The 16,825-nt window shown below is 38.7% G+C and overlaps 1 protein-coding gene across 5 annotated transcripts in view; it reads right to left on the bottom strand.

The window, feature by feature from the left end:
• Nucleotides 1–16,825, bottom strand: part of LOC128657258 (gastrula zinc finger protein XlCGF26.1-like) — a 438,901-nt gene that overhangs the window by 198,328 nt on the left and 223,748 nt on the right. For 3 of the 5 annotated variants that reach the window (XM_053711534.1, XM_053711533.1, XM_053711532.1), the window contains exon 1: nucleotides 16,537–16,659. The exons of the other annotated variants lie outside the window; for them this stretch is intronic. The gene's annotated coding sequence lies outside the window, so the exon portion shown is untranslated. Of the gene's footprint in view, nucleotides 1–16,536; nucleotides 16,660–16,825 lie in introns of those variants that run through there. 5 annotated transcript variants of the gene reach the window in all.

Below are 16,825 nucleotides of genomic sequence, written 5' to 3' on the forward strand. Positions count from 1 at the left end.
TGGTGGCGTCTATTGGAAACATTTTTCTAAATACAGGAGGGGGAGAAAAGGGCACACCGGGTCTATCCCACTCCTTGTTAATAATTTCTGTAAGCCTTTTAGGTATAGGAAATACGTCAGTACACACCGGTACCGCAAAATATTTATCCAGCCTACATACTTTCTCTGGAATTGCAATCGTGTTACAATCATTCAGAGCTGCTAATACCTCCCCTAGTAATAAGCGGAGGTTCTCAAGCTTAAATTTAAAATATCTGAATCCAGTTTATTTGGATCAGACCCGTCACCCACAGAATGAAGCTCTCCGTCCTCATGTTCTGCAAATTGTGACGCAGTATCAGACATGGCTCTACTATTATCAGCGCGCTCTGTTCTTACCCCAGAGTAATCGCGTTTACCTCTTAATTCTGGTAATTTAGATAGTACTTCAGTCATAACATTAGCCATGTCTTGCAAAGTGATTTGTATGGGCCGCCCTGATGTACTTGGCGCCACAATATCACGCACCTCCTGAGCGGGAGGCGAAGGTACTGACACGTGAGGAGAGTTAGTCGGCATAACTTCCCCCTCGTTGTCTGGTGATATTTTCTTAACATATAAAGTTTGACTTTTATTCAAAGTGACATCTATACATTGCGTGCATAAATTTCTATTGGGCTCCACATTGGCCTTTAAACACAGTGAACAAAGAGATTCATCTGAGTCAGACATGTTTAAACAGACTAGCAATAACACTAGCAAGCTATATAAAAAACGCTACTGCGTCTTTAAGAAACATAAAAATGTGACACAGTTGAATTAACAATGAACCAAATTAGTTAAAGCAACCAAATTTTTACAGAAAATGTATAAAGTTAGCAGAGGATTGCACCCACCAGCAAAAGGATGATTAACCCCTTAATACCCAAAACGGTTAACAGTTGTAATAAAAAAACGTTTTTAACAGTCAAACACACTGTCACAGGTCTGCTGTGACTGATTACCTCCCTCAAAACTAGTTTTGGAGACCCCTGGGCTCTGTAGAGACGTCCTGGATCATGAAGGAAGAAATAGGAAGACTGTGACTGAATTTTAACTGCGCAATAAAGCGCTAAAATAGCCTCCCACTCATATTACAACAGTGGGGAAGCTCAGTAAACTGTTTTTATGCAGAAAAAACACGACAGCCATGTGGTAAAAAATCATGCCCATAAAGTTTTATCACCAAGTACCTCAGGAAAAACGATTAACATGCCAGTAAACGTTTTATAATTGAAACTTATGAAGTGTTATTAATAAGCCTGCTGCCAGTCGTTTTCACTGTAGTGAAGGCTCAAATATTTTTACTTTAAAATTGACAGTTTTTTCTAAGTGAAATTCCATTCCCCAGAAAATACCTCAGAGTATGCATACATACTTATCAGCCTGATACCAGTCGCTACTACTGCATTTAAGGCTGCACTTACATTACATCGGTATTAGCAGTATTTTCTCAGTCAATTCCATTCCTTAGAAAATAATTTACTGCACATACCTCCTTGCAGGTGGGCCCTGCATGCTATCCCCTGTTCTGAAGTTACCTCACTCCTCAGAATGGCCGAGAACAGCAAGTGGATCTTAGTTACGACCGCTAAGATCATAGAAAACTCAGGCAGATTCTTCTTCTAATGCTGCCTGAGAACAAACAACACACTCCGGTGTCGTTTAAAATAACAAACTTTTGATTGAAGAAATAAAAACTAAGTTTAAAACACCACAGTCCTCTCACACGTCCTATCTTTAGTTAGGTGCAAGAGAATGACTGGGAATGACGTGGAGGGGAGGAGCTGTGTAGCAGCTCTGCTTGGGTGATCCTCTTGCACTTCCTGTTGGGGAGGAGTTATAATCCCATATGTAATGGATGACCCGTGGACTGACTACACTTAACAAGAGAAAAGCTAGGAAGCACATACAGAAAGGCACAATTGGCTCTTCCACATTAGGGCCCGGAGAGCCTTCTTTATACTAATATATAGACGAACTCTGATAATGGCTCTACGGGAGGGCAAAGGCAACAAAACTCTGCTAACAAATTGAATGTGTAGGATAAATAGTCTATCTCTTACCCCATAGTGGGGGGGGGCGAATGAAAGACTAGTAGTGGAGTCCCCGTTGTCAAACGTGAAACCCAGTCTGACCTGTATCCTCTGTGTATGCTCCCATTATTCAAATAACATGTAGTCTATGCATATTAGCAGTAGTCACAAAAATTTTGTTTAAACAACATTACAGGCTTGCTCATCCTGGGTGATAATAACGTAAGCAGTAAAGATGCATTTTACCTGTCAGTAATACATTATTGTTTACATAGTCCTGCATTTCAATATCAGTGCAATGGACAACTAGTACACTATGGCATATAAACACTGACACACATACATTGTTCCCCTTATATGGCCAAGCAGTGCGCTATATATAATTATTCATAATAAAGCATTCTAAGGGTTCAAGACTACTATGACATTGTCTCGTTGATAAGACAGCACCTTATACACGGTTTAAAAGGTATCCAGATATACTCAAATTGTCTTATTCTATGGTATATTTTTACTAGTACCCCTAAGAAAGCTAGGCTCTAATAACAGAGGCACTTCCTCTAAGTCAGTGGTTGGATAATGTCTAATTACCCTTTTGATCCTATACTACTTCACCCATATACTAGCTCAATTATTATCCTGTCCAGTAGACCTTACACTCTTACTACAGTGATATCTCTCGTCTTCCTACGCCTTGCAGACAGTATGATAAGATATAAAACCAACAGGCCATGCTTAGCAATGCTCAGTCTACCTTAATGCTGGGATAAGCTATTGACATATATTGGTTGTTCTGTGCAGATATATTCAGCATCTACTTGTACTACCTTACTAATAGGCCCATACTGTAAGTCAGGCTATTTAGCATGGGGACACTTAACATATGAGTTACTAACAATCAAATTACACCTCAGACAGTAGAATATAGAGGAGATAGCAACTGAATCTCAGCAGAAGCCCAATATATTAGCTTATATAGGATAGAAAACATTTTTAAATCATTCTTAGACATAACTCTGAACAATAGGATATGATAAAGAACAATAGATAGATTGAACAAATAAATAACAGAACAACTGCCCCACCCCCAGGATTATGGATATAAAGGGACCTCAAACACTAAGAATTAGGTGATAGAGGGCTATGCAGCCCTAGAGAGAATTTTCACAGACCAGCTATAATAAAGCAGTGATGAACTAATGGGCTGGAGAGGTATAAACAGTTAGACCCAAGTCAACATAAGGAACAGCATTATATAGCTTGAGTTTTAAAGAACATGTCACTCTTGTTGTAATTTGTGCTGGACCCCAAGTAGCGAGTCAAACCTTTCTTACAGCAAAGCACGCCCATATTTTGTCCAGGCAACCTAGTGTAGCAAGTCAGGTTTGCAAAGATGCACTAGCATAATTAGTCCATCCCTTTTGCACATATACAAATTCTATTTGGATAGCAAATCTATTCACCAGTCAGTAAAGATATATTCAATAAATAGTTGGGATCCACACATATTCAGATAGGAATCCTCATAAGCGCTGGTGTAAAGAGTTATAGCTAGGAGCAGATAAGAGTGTTGCTGCAAGCTAAAGCGTTTGGCATTTGCTGCCCCTGCAAATATGTCACCCAACTCCTACTTTTAAAGTGGCGCGGCCAGACTCTCCCGGTCCCCAATGAGACCGCACAAGAATGTGGATGATAGAACAGCTCCACTGTGATCCCAGCCCATGCAGCAAGAATGCCCATCTGGCAGGGTAGTGCGCCTCAGAAGTTGTAATGTTGTGTGCAGACTGCGCCATGGCTCCTTCTCCAATCATCGCAAGGACCCCAGCCTCAGCCTTTCCCAGCACTATGCCCTCCTGCAGATACAATGAGGTCTCAGTTAGCTCCCGATCATCTGCCACAGTTCCCGGAGCACATAGGTAAAGAGGGCAGCCGATGCTCCCGGAAGCTGGAGCATTCTCTGGAGGGTAGGCTGTCTCCGGTATAGAGTATTGGACGATAGGCCCCTGATCACCAATCATGCGCTTCCCCGGATCCTCAATCGCTCCTCCATTTGGCTCAGCACTTACTTCCTTTTCAGCCCAGCATGCCGCGATCGAAATAAGCCGGTCAAATCTGCTGAGGATATAGCGCTCATACTCCTCAAAGAGGGCTAAGATAGTTGCGCGGGAGTCCTCCATGTTGCGCTGCCTCCTAGTTAGGCCATAGTAAGTTAATCTGTCAGTAGGCTATGAGGGAAGCTCCAAGAATTTTGCAGATCCTCACGGCAGGCTCCTGGGGAAGGAGGTAGAGACCATCCAGCACTTATTATGGGTTAGCTGGTCAAAAAGAACCCCCAAAAGCCCCACTCAGGCCAGGAGCTCCAGCTATGTACGTCTAGATGCTTTGGCGGCTAGCTCCACCCCCCGTGTTGCTTCTTTTTAACCACTATTTCAACAAATGTACATTTAATATTACAACTTACTATATTTATTTGGCATCACCTGTTGCAATTGTTCCCATCTTTGGAGCATGTCTACTTGAAGACATCTTCCAACAGTGTTGGCTGACTGCGGGAGTTAGGTCTGTTGGATGACCTTGAGAATCGGGCCTGCTCTTTTGCACCTTTACTCCATGGTGCAACATCAAATGGGAGTGCACACTTGGCAATACTATTATATCTCTATATTGTTTTGTGATATTAGGCTATGTGGCGCCCCTGTTCACGTTTCCCTTCTACATGTACACACGTGCATTTCTTTTTCTTTTCTTTTTTCTTCTCCTCACCTTCCCCGGTCTTCTCTTCCTTTATCCCTAAATTTTCCTATAAACGTCCCAACACTTTGTTCTCATTTAATTTCTGTTGATGTTTTTGTTACATTATTGTATCATAGCTCTGAATTCTGATGCAACACCATCATGATACTACCTGTGGACTCTATATATTAACAAGGCTTATGTTCATAAAATTATATCTTCCTATGTGGAAATTTTATATCTATTGATGCCTCAAGAATAATAAAAAACATTTAAACAAAAAAAAAAAGATGGGTGGAAAAAAATACAAACAAAGGATTACATGTTAAACAAATTGTAAAATCAACATTAAGCAACAGCAGATTGGCACATGTCAAGCCTAAAAGTAAACAAATGTATAATGATACCTCAAACTACTGTTAAAGAAATCCCTCAAAGTTTATCTTTATCTCAAAAGACTAAGACACTGCGACTGCTCTTCTAAGAGCACATCTCAAGAAAATTCAAAACGATCACCTTCTACCTTAAGACTAAATAAATAGTCCTTAAGAGACAGCTGGGTATAAGAAACTTCAAAATAGAATTTCTCGCTATCTATCAAAAAAAAAAAAAAAAGATGGCAAAATAATGATCTTGTATTGTATTTCTTTACCAACATATGAAATGGACAGACAATATCAGATAAAGCAAGGGGTTACCCTAATTCCCTGTTTACCTGGTAAAAGGATATGAACAGGTCTACAACAATTCTTCACAACGAGTATAGAACAGTGCACAGAAATAAGTTGAAATCTAATCGTCTTTTTAAAAAAAAAAAAGACTTAGCTTTTTCTTGATGAAAGCAGACCGGCGATCCTCCGGCCACAACTCCTGCTGTAATAAGCATATCGATAACAAATCCGGCTTCCTATAATCGTTGTATGGCCTCACGAGCTAGACGCCTTGAAGTGCACGCAATGATTGGAGAAAGCCTGATTCGTCAATGCTGTGCTTAGTATAGCATGAGCTGCGGGCGGAAGATCGCTGGTCTAATTCATCAAGAAAAAAGGTGAGTATTTTAAAAAGACGTTTAAATGTAAATTTTAATGAATGAAAGTGCCCCTGTTTTTAAGTTTTGGTTTTTTTTGTCTTGTTTTTTTGAGTATTTTTAAAAACCGGGCACTTTTTCATTAAACTTTACATTCACTTTAAATTGACAAACACAATAGTACTAAAAAAAAAACCCACATATCCTGCATTTACGAACTGAAAAATAACCATAAGTTCAATAATTACTTAGGAGTGGCGATGTACAAAGCAAAATAGAAAAGCTCTCCCCTTTTGTTGTAGGTAGAGCGCAGATTGCACAACAATGCAGACCTTTAGCTCACAGAAAAATGTACTTTCGAAGTAGGCGGCTGAGCGCAGGGTATTGGAATTTCATATCTATATTAAAAGTACAGTTTAGTGGAAAAAGTGAGAGATAATTTTATCTTTAAATCGGTTTATGTCAAAATTCAAGTGGTTTTATAATAATGCTTATATTCGCTTACCATTGAATTTGAGTATTGAGCAATAATATACAAGTATATGTACAAAAAATGCAATTACAGTTGCATAAAGGACAGATTGCCAGACTCTAAGAGTATATTATCATAAAGGTAAAGTTTTTAAAAAAAGAGAAAAATTATTTTACAATCTCAAACATTCATACAAGACAACTTTATTGGGAAAACTAAATAAAGACTGTACACACAAACAGACAGTTAAAAGTAGCTTAAACTCAGTATGTTAAGAAAATGACAGTGAGTATAATGAGTATTAGTATCAAGGATAACTTTGGGTATAATGGCAGTGTCGATATCAACCTCTCATAAGGTATTATTTGTACTAATCATACCAAGCAGTCAGGTAGATTACGAGTTTTGTGCGCTACAGGGTTTTTAATGAACGCAACAAAAGTTGCATTATTTCACCCTCTATAGCGCAGCCATTACAAGTTTTGAAATAGCCGCCTTGTGTGTGTGATATGGTTGCGTTGTGCTCCATACCACACAAAATACAAGCGCTGTTTTGACATGCTTGTGCGCGCTTTCCCCATAGACATCAATGGGGAGAGAGTGTCAGAAAAAAAACTAACACCTGCGATTGCAGAATGAAAAGCTCCGTAAGGCAGCCCCATTGATGTCTACGGGGAAAAAAAAAAAACTTTTAAACCTAACACCCTAACATAAACCCCACGTCTAAACACCCCCTAATCTGCTGCCCCCGACATCGTCGCCACCTACATAATGTTATTAACCCCTAATCTGTCGCTCCTGATATTGCCGCCACCTAAATAAACCTATTAACCCCTAATTTGCAGCTCTCTACATCGTCGCCACTATACTAAAGTTATTAAACCCTATTCCCCTGCACCCCAACATCGCCCACAATATAATAAATCTATTAACCCCTATTCCGCCGCTCCCCGACATTGCCACAACTAAATAAAGCTATTAACCCCTAAACCTCTGGCCTCCCACATCACTACAACTAAATAAAGCTATTAACCCCTAAACCGCCAGCCCCCCACATTGCAACAACCTAAATTAAACTATATTAACCCCTAACCCTAACACCTCCTAACTTTAACATAATTAAAATAGAGCTAAATTAAAGTTACAATTATTAACTAAATAATTCCTTTTTTAAAACTAAATACAAGCTCACCTGTGAAATAAAACCTAAGCTAGCTACAATATAACTAATAGTTATAGTTATATTGTAGCTATCTTAGGTTTTATTTTTATTTTACAGGTAAGTTTGTATTTATTTTAAACTAGGTAGACTAGTTAGTAAATAGTTATTAACTATTTACTAACTACCTAGTTAAAATAAATACAAACATACCTGTGAAATAAAACTTAAGATGCCTTACACTAAAACCTAACATTACAAAAAATAAAAAAAAAAACTACCATTACAAAAAAATAAAACTGAAATTATCCAAAACAATAAAAATTATTCCTATTCTAATACCCTTTAAAAAAAACAAAAACACCACAATATAAAAAACCCTAATCTATAATAAACTACCAAGGGCCCTTAAAAGGGCCTTTGTAGGGCATGGCCACTTTGAAATGTCTGCTAAGCTCCGCCCACTGATGACATCACAATCTGGGCTACATCAAGACACTTTTCTGAATAGTATTGACAGTCTGTTAAATCCAACTAGTGAGCCTTTTGTGATTGGATGCCATATGCAGCCCAGATCATGATGTCATCAGTGGGCTGAGCTTTACAGCCATTTCAAAGTGGCCAGAAACAATATTCATTTAAAAAAAACTTTTTTACTGTTCCTGCTGCCTGATATAGAAAGGGTGCAGGAGCCTATTTGCAGCTTAATCTAAGGTAAGACTTTAAGATGACCAAGGTGTAGACTGTCCCTTTAAGGCAATGCCCTACAAAAGGCCCTTTTAAGGGCTATTGGTAGTTTATTGTAGGCTAGGTTTTTTTTTTTTTGGGTGGGCTTTTTTATTTTTATAGGGCTATTAGATTAGGTGTAATTCTTTTTTATTTTTGATCATTTCACTTTTTATTTTTCGGAATTTAGTATTTTTTGTAATTAGATACTTTGTAATTTTTATAGTAGTGTTACGATTTTTTTAAAAGTGTATTTTAGTTTTCTTTAATTGGTAGTTAGTTTAATTGTTGTTTAATAGTTATATTAGTTTAACTGTTAGTTTAAACTTAATTTTTTTAATTTAAAAAGGTAAGTTTTAATTTATTTTGAGATAGGGAAATTGTAATTTGAATATAAAGTTAGGGAGGCGTTAGGTTTAGGGGTTACTAGTTTAAATTAGTTTATTGCGATGTGGGGGGCTTGCGGTTTAAGGGTTAATAGGTTTTTTAAAGTGGCGGCAGTGTAGGGCTTAATAACTTTAGTATAGTGGGGGCAATGTGGGCAGACGGCAGATTAGGGGTTAATTATATGTAAATTTGTGATGCGGGAGGGCGGCGGTTTATGGGTTAATAACTTTATTATAGTGGTGACCATGTTGGGGAGTGGTGGAATAGGGGTTAATAAATTTTATTAGTGGTGGCAATGTCGGGACTGGCAGATTAGGGGTTAATAAATGCAATATAGTATTTGCGATGCGAGAGGGCCTCGGTTTAGGGCTTATTAGGTAGTTTATGGGTGTTAGTGTATCTTTGTAATAGTTTAGTTATGAGTTTTACGCAACAAAACTGTTATATAAAACTCATAACTACTGCTCTCAGATGGCGGTATGGATCTTGTCGTTATAGAGTGTAACGCAAGCTTTTTAGTCTCAACAAAAATTTGTAATGGCTGCGCTATGGTAGTCCCATGAAAAAACAATTCTTATGAGTGCGGGACTGACGTTGCATTACAGGCTAAAAGGCTTGCGGTACAGCTATACTGACAAGACTTTTAATGGCTGCGTTGCTGTTTTAACGCTGAAATTATAATTTTTTCAGCGTTAAAAGCCGAACAAACAACTCGTAATCTACCTGAGTGTTAATTATCAGTCTCACATAAGGTATTGTGTGTTCTGATCACACAAAGTACACCTGGTAGGTATTGCAAAAATAGTAATATCCCTGATACGTTTTGTAACCAATCCTTAAAAGTTACTACTAGCAATAACACCTCTTTATAACATATAATGTCTCACAAATAATATACAGTGCTACTGCTAAAGTATATATTAGACAGTTGAATACGCTAGACTCACAAGAAGCCCCTTCCATAGCAGGGGCTTTGATTACAATTATATACTGAGTATATAGTACCTCACTTTTTAAATGCTTACTCAATCTGAATTTATGCTACAATAGCGATTTCGATAATCCAGCAGTCAGCGTAATTGTAATCCAAGCCCCCGCTATAGAAGAGGCTTTTTGTGAGTCTAGAGTTTTTAACCGTCTAATATATACTTTAGCAGTAGCACTGGCAATCTGTCCTTTATGCAACTCTAATTGCATTGTTTCTACAAATACCTATATTAAAAGTAAGTTATAGCGCATCTTCATTTCAACTGATAAATTAAACTCCATCTAAGATATCAGTAACATTCCGAATCTCATTTTATAAAGGGGAGAGTTTACCATCACTTTAAATACCTAAGCCACAAGGCCCTTTTCACCAGGTCTGTAGTAACCATAGATTTGTCATAAAGTTAAAGGGACACTGAACCCAAAATTTGCCTTTCGTGATTCAGATAGAGCATGCAATTTTAAGCTACTTTCTAATTTACTCCTATTATCAAATTTTCTTCATTCTCTTGGTATGTTTATTTGAAAAGCAAGAATGTAAGTTTAGATGCCGGCCCATTTTTGGTGAACAAACTGGGTTGTCCTTGCTGATTGGACAATACTAATAAACAAGTGCTGTCCATGGTTCTGAACCAAACATTTGCTGGCTCCTTAGCTTAGAGGCCTTCTTTTTCAAATAAAGATAGCAAGAGAACGAAAAAAAAATGATAATAGAAGTAAATCAGAAAGTTGCTTAAAATTGCATGCTCTATATGAATCATGAAAGAAACAATTTGGGTTCAGTATCCCTTTAAAACAACTTAGGACATAGCTGTCAGTGAAAGATGTTTATATTTTCAGAAAATCTGCAAAAAAGGGTGTAAAACTGTTAACTTAAAAAAAATAAGCAGCAATGCAATAGACTGGCAAAAACAAATCCTAGTTGCTAAACAGTTAAAAACACAGCCAGGATAAAACTACACATGTTCTTGGCCCCCTGCTGGAAAGAGTTTGATTATAAAAAACACAAAAGTGAGAAATGCAAATGATGTATTCATTAGTTACAAATGTTAACGATAACACAAAAATGTTGCCAAACCTCAAATCAGGCCTCAGATTTAACCCTTTTGTGACTAGCTTAAAGTGTCTACATCGGAACAACTGTTCAGATGTAGACAAATTGAAATCACGCAATCGTGCAAACGATCGCAAGATTTCAATTATGGGATTGGGTCTGGGGGGCGTCCCTATAACGCTAGGAACGCCCTCCAGACCGCAATCAAATCTTGCAAGCGCAGTAGGCTTCAGGACAGCCGTTGGCTATGACATTGTATTCCGTCATAACAGCTTTAAAGCCCAGCACCGTTGTGACAGAATACAACGGCATAACGGCGGGAAAGGGTTAAAAAACAGTTTAGATATTTACAAAGAAAAATCAGTTTAGGGTGTGTCTAACATATTCCCTGCATAATTAAAACAGGTGATTGAGGCAACAAGGGTGTGTAAAATAAGACTAAAAATTGCAGCACCTGTTCAGAGTCTGAAAATGTACAGAATGAGAGGAAAATAACAAATACTGTCAGACTTTAAAGGCGAATAAATAGAACCAAGCTTTAAGGCTGTGACACACTGCAAGCGGAGCGGCGTGCAGATGTGGCTGGGCGCGCTCAGTGTGTCCTGCCTTTTCATCTCTGAGCACTCTGCTGCGTCAGCTCGCGTAGCTGAGCTATCAGAGATTAAATATTTGAACTTCAGAAGCGGCGCGAAGCAGCTGCTTCACCTTGCGCCGCATCGCTTGCAGTGCGTCACAGGTTTTAAAGTGAATGTCAAGTTTGATGAATCAGTGCCCGGTTTTTAAAAACCCTATTAAAAACAGTGGCACTTTCATTAATCAAACTTTACATTTCACTTGTTTTGTTAAAATACCTTTTAATCTCGAAAGCCGCTCCAGCGCTTCTCCCGCCTGTCGCAAGCCTCTTCATATGTAAAAAATGACGAATCCGGCTTCCTCCAATCACGGCATTGCCTCAGGCAATGATTCCCCTGGGGGGGAAACCGTGATTAGAGGATGCCGTATTCATCATTGCTGACGTATGAAGTGACGAGCGGCAGGAGGGGGAATCGCTGGACAGGCTTTTAAGATTAAAAAGGTATGTATTTTAACAAAACAAGTGAAATGTAAAGTTTGACAAATGAAAGTGCCCCTGTTTTTAATAGGATTTTTAAAAACTGGGCACTGATTCATCAAACTTGACATTTACTCTAAAGTGATGGTAAATCCGAGCATTTAACAAAAGCTAGGATTTATGATCACTAAAAATAAAGAGCATGCAATTTTAAGCTACTTTCTAATTTACTCCTATTATCAAATTTTCTTCATTCTCTTGGTATGTTTATTTGAAAAGCAAGAATGTAAGTTTAGATGCCGGCCCATTTTTGGTGAACAAACTGGGTTGTCCTTGCTGATTGGACAATACTAATAAACAAGTGCTGTCCATGGTTCTGAACCAAACATTTGCTGGCTCCTTAGCTTAGAGGCCTTCTTTTTCAAATAAAGATAGCAAGAGAACGAAAAAAAAATGATAATAGAAGTAAATCAGAAAGTTGCTTAAAATTGCATGCTCTATATGAATCATGAAAGAAACAATTTGGGTTCAGTATCCCTTTAAAACAACTTAGGACATAGCTGTCAGTGAAAGATGTTTATATTTTCAGAAAATCTGCAAAAAAGGGTGTAAAACTGTTAACTTAAAAAAAATAAGCAGCAATGCAATAGACTGGCAAAAACAAATCCTAGTTGCTAAACAGTTAAAAACACAGCCAGGATAAAACTACACATGTTCTTGGCCCCCTGCTGGAAAGAGTTTGATTATAAAAAACACAAAAGTGAGAAATGCAAATGATGTATTCATTAGTTACAAATGTTAACGATAACACAAAAATGTTGCCAAACCTCAAATCAGGCCTCAGATTTAACCCTTTTGTGACTAGCTTAAAGTGTCTACATCGGAACAACTGTTCAGATGTAGACAAATTGAAATCACGCAATCGTGCAAACGATCGCAAGATTTCAATTATGGGATTGGGTCTGGGGGGCGTCCCTATAACGCTAGGAACGCCCTCCAGACCGCAATCAAATCTTGCAAGCGCAGTAGGCTTCAGGACAGCCGTTGGCTATGACATTGTATTCCGTCATAACAGCTTTAAAGCCCAGCACCGTTGTGACAGAATACAACGGCATAACGGCGGGAAAGGGTTAAAAAACAGTTTAGATATTTACAAAGAAAAATCAGTTTAGGGTGTGTCTAACATATTCCCTGCATAATTAAAACAGGTGATTGAGGCAACAAGGGTGTGTAAAATAAGACTAAAAATTGCAGCACCTGTTCAGAGTCTGAAAATGTACAGAATGAGAGGAAAATAACAAATACTGTCAGACTTTAAAGGCGAATAAATAGAACCAAGCTTTAAGGCTGTGACACACTGCAAGCGGAGCGGCGTGCAGATGTGGCTGGGCGCGCTCAGTGTGTCCTGCCTTTTCATCTCTGAGCACTCTGCTGCGTCAGCTCGCGTAGCTGAGCTATCAGAGATTAAATATTTGAACTTCAGAAGCGGCGCGAAGCAGCTGCTTCACCTTGCGCCGCATCGCTTGCAGTGCGTCACAGGTTTTAAAGTGAATGTCAAGTTTGATGAATCAGTGCCCGGTTTTTAAAAACCCTATTAAAAACAGTGGCACTTTCATTAATCAAACTTTACATTTCACTTGTTTTGTTAAAATACCTTTTAATCTCGAAAGCCGCTCCAGCGCTTCTCCCGCCTGTCGCAAGCCTCTTCATATGTAAAAAATGACGAATCCGGCTTCCTCCAATCACGGCATTGCCTCAGGCAATGATTCCCCTGGGGGGGAAACCGTGATTAGAGGATGCCGTATTCATCATTGCTGACGTATGAAGTGACGAGCGGCAGGAGGGGGAATCGCTGGACAGGCTTTTAAGATTAAAAAGGTATGTATTTTAACAAAACAAGTGAAATGTAAAGTTTGACAAATGAAAGTGCCCCTGTTTTTAATAGGATTTTTAAAAACTGGGCACTGATTCATCAAACTTGACATTTACTCTAAAGTGATGGTAAATCCGAGCATTTAACAAAAGCTAGGATTTATGATCACTAAAAATAAAGGGGAGTTTAAGTCATCACTTATTTTAAAAAAAAAAAAAAAAGGGTGCTAAACTCACCCTGACTGTGCCGCTGCACCTTGCTAAAGTCATTGGCTCCGGCCGCCCAGGGCCCAATCGCTTTCCTTCAATGAGGTGATGTTTGCACCTCTAAACTAATAGCTATGCGTGTCAGCTAACAGTGTTCTGTATGCTAGCACGGCTATTGGTTTAGAGGTGCAAACGTCACCTCATTGGTAGAAGAGCGATGTACTGTGGGCAGACGGAGCCGCTGAGTTATGCATTGTTTAAAAACTCAAATTTACCATCACTTTAACCAGAAATTAGCGGAAACAGAATAATGTTTACTCAAAATGTCAAATATATAAAATATCATGTAATGAATATTATCCAATATGCTGAAAAACAGTCCTGCCTTGTATACATAGATATAATACCTACTGCTGTTACAACTATAGTCATAAATTGCCATAAATAAATACATCTTAAAAGTATTCACATGGCTTGAAAACAGTTCATTTACAGCACACAGTTTTAAGTGTATAAGGGCATAGACTTGAAGATTAAAAGCCCAAATTAACCATTAAAAGGCAACAGTAACAGTACTGGACAGAACTAGGAAGATGAAAGGGAGGAGCCTGAGGATTACCTTTATAGGTAAATCAGGGGAGTGGTAGTTCTGTCCACGCCCCTTCTGGGAGGGATTCTTCACTGATAATTATTACCAGAGAAGGCCAATATATAAAATTTTAGAGAGGTTGCCTCTGATACTCGCACACACCACCATCCTCAGTACCTTATATACAGATGAGATATATAATATTATAGAGAGCTTCCCTCCGTATTACCTCATATATACTCAGATATATAATATTATAGAGATTCCCTCTTACACACACCTACCTTCCCTCCCAAGCACCTTATATAATATTATAGAGGCTGCCTCTTAAAAAAAAAGGTATATAATATTATAGAGGCTGCCTCTTAAAAAACAAACACACACCACACCCCTCCACAGTACCTTACAGATATATAATATTATAGAGAGGTTCACTCTGTCTCAGATACATATTATAAACAGGTTCCTTCTGCCCAGCCCCTGCCCAGTACCTTATATACAAATATATATTATAGAGAGACTCCCTCTGTCTCACACACACACAGACTCTCCCTGGGACCTTATATACAGATATAAAATATGAAAGACAGGTTCCCTCTGTCTCACACACAGCCCCCTCCCCAGTACTTTGTATACAGATATATAACATTATAAACAAACAGATTCCATCTGTCTCACATACACAGCTCTCTCCACAGTACCTTATAAACAGATATTTAATATTATAGAGAGCTCCTGCTGCCTCACACACACAGACCCCTCCCCAGTATGTTATACAGTATACAGATGTATAATATTATAGAGAGGTTCTCTCTGCCTCACACACACACAGACCCTCCCCAGTACGTTACATACAGATGTATAATATTATAGAGAGGTTCTCTCTGCCTCACACACACACAGACCCTCCCCAGTACGTTATATACAGATGTATAATATTATAGAGAGGTTCTCTCTGCCTCACACACACACAGACCCTCCCCAGTACGTTATATACAGATGGATAATATTATAGAGAGGCTCCCTCTGTTTCACACACATAGCTTCTCCCCGGGACCTTATAAACAGACATATAATATTATAAAGATGTTCCCTCTGCCTCACACACACACAGTCACTTCCCAAATAGCTTATATAAAGATGAATAATATTAGAGATGTTCCCCCTGTTTCACACACACAGAGCCCTCTCCCTAGTACCCTATATACAGATCTATAATATTATAGATATGTTTCCCCTGTCTCAGACACACAGCCCTCTCCCCAGTACCTTATATACAGATATATAATATTATAGAGATATTCCCTGTTTCACACGCACACAGCCCTCTCCCCAGTACCTTATATACAGATATATAATATTATAGAGATATTCCCCCTGTTTCACACACACACAGCCCTTTCCCCAGTACCCTAACTACAGATATATAATATTATAGAGAAGTCCCCTCTGCCTCACACTCACACTCAGACTTCTCTCCAGTACCTTATATATAGATATATATTAGAGAAGTTACCTCTGCCTCACAGACTTCTCCCCAGTACCTTATATACAGATTAATATAGAGAGGTTCCCTCGGACTCACACACAGCCCCATTCCCAGTACCTTATATAAAGATGAATAATATTATAGAGATGTTCCCCCCTGTTTCGCACACACACAGCCCTCTCCCCAGTACCTTATATACAGATGTATAATATTAATATAGAGAGGTTCCCTCGGACTCACACACAGCCCCATTCCCAGTACCTTATATAAAGATGAATAATATTATAGAGATGTTCCCCCCCTGTTTCGCACACACACAGCCCTCTCCCCAGTACCTTATATACAGATGTATAATATTAATATAGAGAGGTTCCCTCGGACTCACACACAGCCCCATTCCCAGTACCTGATATAAAGATAAATAATATTATAGAGATGTTCCCCCTATTTCACACACACAGAGCCCTCTCCCCATATACAGATGTATAATATTATAGATATGTTTCCCCTGTCTCAACACAGCCCTCTCCCCAGTACCCTATATACAGATTTATTTCTGTCTCTCACACACAGCTCCATACCCAGTACCTCATATATAGATACATAATATTATAGAGAGGTTGCCTCAGTAGTACATAACGCATCTTCTCCAGTACACACATCAACCTCTGTACAGTAGATACAGATATATAACACAATACAAAAGTGTCTCTGCTAATATATACCCACCTGAAGCTGCTACGTTGCGAGTTGAGATAATAGCAGCTAGTTCCCATCTAGCTATGATGTCACCATGGTCACATTACTGAAGAGGATCAAATAGTCAAAGTAGTCTAGCTGCAGACTGGAGCTCCACTCTAGACAGGAAACATGTGACCTCCACTGACTCTAGACAGGAAACATGTGACCTCTACTCAAAGCTTTTTTTTTTTTTAATCAACTTTAATGTAACAAACAACCTATAGACAATCATTCTGAAAACTAAACATTTTGCAGCTTTCTTGTTCTTCTTAATGTT

This window comes from Bombina bombina, chromosome 4 (genome assembly GCF_027579735.1).
Source record: "Bombina bombina isolate aBomBom1 chromosome 4, aBomBom1.pri, whole genome shotgun sequence".
NCBI lineage: Eukaryota > Metazoa > Chordata > Amphibia > Anura > Bombinatoridae > Bombina > Bombina bombina.